The 6,227-nt window shown below is 42.7% G+C and overlaps 1 non-coding gene across 1 annotated transcript; it reads right to left on the reverse strand.

The window, feature by feature from the left end:
• Positions 1-4,085: 4,085 nt before the first annotated feature.
• On the reverse strand, positions 4,086-4,250 carry LOC126503069 (U1 spliceosomal RNA). Its single transcript, XR_007592142.1, has one exon. It is a non-coding gene; the product is annotated as a U1 spliceosomal RNA (small nuclear RNA).
• Positions 4,251-6,227: the final 1,977 nt, after the last annotated feature.

A 6,227-nucleotide genomic window follows, 5' to 3' on the forward strand; every position in this document is an offset into this window, starting at 1 on the left:
TTAGTTTTATGGCCACAATGAACCCCATAACATGAGGGGCTCTAAGTCAGGGAATTCAAGTCTTCGACACATATACTGCTTGAGGGATAAGGAGGACAAGATGGTTCAAGTTTCACATATTCAGAGAGAATGACAGTTTGACAATTGGAATAAGGTAAGACTAGCAACTGTGAATAGTCGAGACCTGGCATTTTAGGTTAGCATTTCTCAAACCATCTCTGGTAAATACAGTTTGAGAAAAACAGCTAAATAATTTAGACTAGTATTTTTTGTAAAACACACTAAAATTAATACTAGATTAATGAGCCACAAAAGAAATACAAAACATAAAATCTATTTTTAATGATGGGATTATATAGACACATAATTACTGTATCAAATTGCAATTAAAATATCTCCATTCTTACTCTTAATTTTCGCATCCATCTCATTACAAACCAGCAAAAACCAGTCCAGAGACTGGCACTGGTCCATGCAGATACTGTTTTAAAGAGTTCACCCAAGACAGATGAGAAATTGAGCCAGGGAGATAGCTCGGTGGGTAAAATGCTTTCTGGGCAAGAATGAGCACCTGAATTTGGATCCCCAGCACCTGGGTAAAAATCCAAGGGCAGCGGCATGTGGTTGTAATCCTAGAGGGTGGAAGGCAGAATTGGTAGATTCCTGAGGTTCAGTGGTCAGCCTACCTGAATCAGTGAACTCCATTTTAATGAGATCCTTTCTTAAAAACCAAGGCAGTGAGAGGTTGTTGAGGTGGCTTAGCAGGCAGAGGGTCTTGCACGCAGACCTAACTATCTTTGTTCTTTTCCTGAATCCTACAGAGTGGCAGGAGAGGGCCGACTCCTGAGAGCTGTCCTCTGGCCTTCACCCTCACTCTGTGGCACACACATGCCTACGCTTTAGTGCACACATACACACAAAAATATAAGGTACAGAGTGATCAAAGAAGACACGCGGCATTGAACAGGCATCCACGTGAATGCACACACACACACATACACACACACACAAACATGCTCATACACACAACACACACACTGTAAGAAAGAGTCTTCTAACAAAACACACTGTTTACAACACACTAATCTGTTAATTTATGGTAATGTAGTTGAAACATTTGGCTATCTGTAGCCTGGAAAATGTCCATCACTAGTCAGGCCAGTTGAAAGGGATAAGAAAATGGCCATAAATCTGGTGAGCCACTAGAGGAACATGGTTGCACAGATTTAAATAAAACCCACCAGAGAATGAATATTATATGTATGTACATACATATATGCTATGACTGTACATCACTACAGTTTTTGGTGATGGATTTTTCAGTCAGTCAGTCAACCACAAAGAATGGTTGATCCATCCCCACTAGATCTCAGTCAGTCAACTGCCATGATAGGCTAACAGACAGGGGTTGAATCACTGGTGAGGTGGCAGGTTCATTCAGCATCTGTTAGGCCATGGATACCCATCAAATAGAAGCCCTCCTGCTTCCAACAGAAGGACAGCTGCCTGGGAGAAGACATGCAACCTGTGCTTGAACTGTAGAAGGAAGACCTGAGGACTAGCCCTTCAGATCCACTATTTTTTTTTTAAATTTTTTTTTAGGTTAGAGGGACTGAGAGGTATTGGTGAGGCAAGGATAGCCAAAGGAAAGAATGACAGAAATTATGACTTCTTTTAAAGTCTTGTTTACAGATGAAGTGTCCTCACGCTGTGTGTGGCTTTACATACCTTTACAGCGTATGTTTAACATGACTCTCATGAGCTGGGTCTCATAGCCAAAAGGGAAATGGTAGAGGCAACGTAAACAATCAGAAATGGATGCGCTGCATGGGGAAATTGCCGTCCAGATTGGACCATGATTTGAGTGGACTGAGATGCAGAGATGAAAGGATAGAAAACTCATGTGCTGGGAGGAGGGGAAGATTTCAAGGAGTGAAAAGGAGAAACACAGGAGGGGAGCTCAGGTCTACGGACACACCTGGGCATGCTCTTGGCATTAAGACGGGGGTGGCACTGCCTACCCCTGTGCTTGCAGTCTGTCAGGGCAGACCTGGATACGGATGATGAAAAGAGGCACAGAGAGGTTACAGAAATTCGAACTTGAACAAGGCAGAGGTGCTTCTTAGATGAGAAGGCAGTTAACTCTATCAGGGAGACTTGAAAGAAATATGAAAAACTTATCAAACAATCCGGGTGGGTGAATATACCCTCAAGATCACTTCTAGGAGGTGCCAAAGGGAAAACCCATGTCTATTTCACCTTAAGTTTAAACAAAGGGCTTCTTGCATGCTGGGCAAGCACATTACATGGGCCCATCTTGTAGGGTTTTATTTTTTATAGGGTTCTTTGATGCATTTTAATGATTTGCCTTTTTTCTCTTGTTTCTTTGGTGTCGTATCTGAGGAACCACTGGTTAACCTAGACCCTGGATTTTTAAAAATAATTTTTTTAGAATTTTTTTTACATATCAGTCAGTTTCCCTTCCCTCCTCTCCTCCTGTCCTCTTCCCCACCTCCTTTCTACTCCTCCCATTCACTCCTCAGACAGGGTAAGGTCTCCCGTGGGAGTCAACAAAGCATGGCCTGTCAGGTTGAGGCAGGACCAAGCTCCTCCCCGCTGCATCAAGGAGAGTGAGCCATCCCACCATAAGGAATAAGTTCCAAGAAGCCAGTTCATGCACCAGGGTTGGATCTGCGTCTCACTGCTAGGGGCCCCACACACAGACCAAGCTACACTGTCACCCACAGGGCCTATTAGACCTGGATTTTTGGGACACACACACACACACACACTCTTTAGGTAAAGGTCTATGGTTCATTTTGAGTCAGTCTGGGTCATTGCATATGGTGTATCTTTTGCATAAGAATATCCAATTATCTTAACCTCATTGGTTGACTAGACATTTTCCTCCCCGAGTCATTACAGCACACCCCTTTGAAAAGAAATCCACCATAACATAAAGGTATATTTTGTCCTGCGCTCTCATTTCTACTCCATTGAGCTGGGCTTGCCTACCCTTATATCTTTACCACACGGCCTCCATTACCTGCGTGGTTTTGTAGCAGTTATGAAGTTGCAAACTGTGAATTCCCTGGCTTTTCTTTCTTTTTTTTTCTTCCTTTTCCCCTGCTATTTTGGTATTCTCGTGTGCCCATGTACATGTTAGGGCTAGCTAGTCAGTTTCCGGAAACAAGCAGCTGGCTTTGTGTAGGGTAACTCTGTTTGGGAAGTAGTACCTCCTTGACAGTACCACGTCTTTCTGGTCATATCCACAAGGTGTCTTTTTGCTTATTTAGGTCGTTAATGCCTTTGGGAAAAATTTCCAGTTATAAGTCTTAAATTTTTTGTTAATTTTATTTCTAACAATTTTATTTTTAATACTATTATAAAAGTGGAATTGTTTCCTTCGCTGCATTTTTGGGTTTTCATTGCTGGTACATAGAGACACACTTGATATTTGCATATTGAGCTTGTATCCTATAACGTGATTGAACCCAGTCACTGGCTCTAACAGTTGTTTCTTTAAAAAAAATGTTTTATTAGCATATAATTATTATGCATAATAAAGGGTTTCATCATGACCGTTTCTTTCATGTATGTAATGCATTTTGACCAAATGCACCTCCTGTTACTTTCTTGGTCTCCTCCCCCTCCAACTGGTTCCCTTCCTCTTAATTGTGGCTCCTTAAGGGTACCTAAGGGTGTTCTACAGACAACAACATGTTACCTATAAAGAGAGAAATCTACTTTGTCCATTATTATCTGGATGTTTTATGTTTCTTTTTTGTACTGTTTCCCTGGATAGCCCTGCAACACGATCCCGAATAGATGCAGTGAGACTCTTCTCCTGTCTTCCTCTTGACCCTCTGTCTCCCAGATCCAAGGAAAATTTTAACAAAATGCAAAAAAAAAAAAAGAAAGAAAGGAAGAAAGAAAGAAGTCCAAGAAAAACCACACAATTTTGTAAAGGGGAATGGAATTCAACTATTTCCAATTTCCAAATATCAGAAGATAGAGTTGGGAGATATTTTTTAAATTCTTTCTTTTCCTTCTTTTTTTTCTTTTCTTTCTTTTTTTTTTTTTTTCAGGGGAGAGCACTAACGCAGTCCCCCACTACCACAAATTATCCAGTGGAATTTCCCACATTTGGGGAAACTGCAGGGGTCAGCACATCCAGAGTGCAATGGGTAAGCCTCGCCCTGGGCAAACCACCTTCGTGATCATGGTACATTCCCCTGCCAGGTCAGTACTGGGAGATACTTTTACTAATATGGCTGACATATATCTCTATATCTATATCTACTTGTATAAGTTAAGCTCAGACCCAAACCTAACCAAGGTCACAACCTTCATTCCTTAGGCTGAGATTCTGAATTGATTTGATTGTGCTCAGTAAGTGTTTTCAGATGGGCAAGATGATGGTGGTGGGATGGGGTGGAGGAAGCGATGGTCAAGCCATGAGATGCTCTGTAAACTTGTGTGGGAAGGTATGTGTATCACCTCCATCCACATTTTCCTGGTAAAAGGAAGTCTGTAACTATGCTCGGTGCAAACAGCAGCCATCGCTTATGGGCGGGAGCTGGAAATCAAGTGAGAATGATTGACACCCATAATCGCCTCTCAGGGCTAGCAAACAATTGGGGCCATCATTAAAACCCATGACCGCCTGCTCTCACGGTGAAATTTGCTTTCTTCTTCTGTATGTAAAATATTTCCACTTTGCTTTAGAGATCCCAAAGTCTCGTGTAACCTCTTCTCAGACTCCAGATCTGGGTCTCAAGTGGCTCCACCTGATCCAGGCATCTAGGGCTGAGAAGCCAAATTACTTGTGCCCAAGTGTCCAAAATATGGCAGAAGATGGACCAGCGTGACTACAGTAGACATTACCGCTCACAGTGCAGAAGAGTGGAAGTTGTCGCTTGTCTCTGACTCAGCAGTTCTGAAATCTCTGTGGAAGGAAATAGAACTGGGCCCCAGGGGTGGAGGCTATTTCCTGAGTGGACTCTAATTCCGCCATCTGGAGCTGCTTCCCAGTCATCGCTCCTCACAGCCCAGGAAAGTTCTGTTTCCTTGTTATCCTCCTTGGCTGCATCTGAAGAATAAATGGTCTCCCTGTGGCTTGAAACCTAGATATGGTCTTCAGGTCACCGTTGCTTTCCACTGTGACTTAGGAAAACCTCGGGATGGCTCTGTGTGAGAAGGCTTATGATCTTATCAATATTAAATCTTCCAGTCCCTGGCCCTAAGACGTCTTTCCATCCCATTAGCTATTGTTTAACTTCTCCAAAAATGTTTTGCTCATATTACTTCCCTTTCAAAACCATACTTTCCATATCTATTAGGTTCTGTGAAGTCTGCATCTCAATAATCCATTCCTCAGTTACTTTTGGAAGCGTGAAGCCACTGGACTGGATTATCAGTCCCTTGAGCATTTAATTCCATGGAAGAGCCTGTACAAAAGTAACACCAGAAACTAGCCTTCTCTGTATTGATCATACCCTCAAATACAAGAGCTTTAACGTGCAGGTAAATATGGTCTGCAAAACATGGACAAGACGGCCTGGTTTCTGAAGTGAGAACTAGCCTCTCTAGTTGTTTCCAGCCAGAGGTTTCCCCCTGGGGACACGTGACAACTGTTAGCTGAAAATCCTGTGAGGAGATCTAACTAGCATATGGTGGATGGAGGTCAGACAGTGCAGAACACGGAAAAGCAAAGGATGCTGTTCTCCCTCTCTCCTCTACTCTGCACAGATGTCAATAGGGCTGAGACTCAGGACCCCTGTTTCCAGTGGTACCATTGAAAGAAAAGTCCCAACAACATCCCCAAAGGCTCTCCAAGGGGAAAAGAAACCCAATATCATGTATTTCCAGGCTAACACCACCAGTCACATATATGTTCTGTAGTTTTTTTAAAGAACATGAAAGGCCATTTGTTTTGTTGGATTTGAAGGAGTTAAAATTTGTGATTTGAAAGAGCCAACATTTGTTTTGTGGTGACATTTTCATTGTATACGGGCCATGACACCTCCACCCCATTGTTGAAATTCCTTACAGTGGGGGCCACTGAGATAACTCAGCAGGTTAAGGTGCTTGTCACCCAGGCATGGCAGCATGGACTGGATCCCCAGAGCCCACATAGAGGGGAAAAGAGAGAATCAGCTCTGTAAGTTTGTCATCTGACCTCCACATGCATGCTGCCCACAATTCTTCCCAATATAATATTTTTA

Source organism: Alexandromys fortis, unplaced genomic scaffold, assembly GCF_014885135.2.
Source record: "Alexandromys fortis isolate MF-2015 unplaced genomic scaffold, M_Fortis_MF-2015_v1.1 scaffold_1, whole genome shotgun sequence".
Taxonomy (NCBI): Eukaryota; Metazoa; Chordata; class Mammalia; order Rodentia; family Cricetidae; genus Alexandromys; species Alexandromys fortis.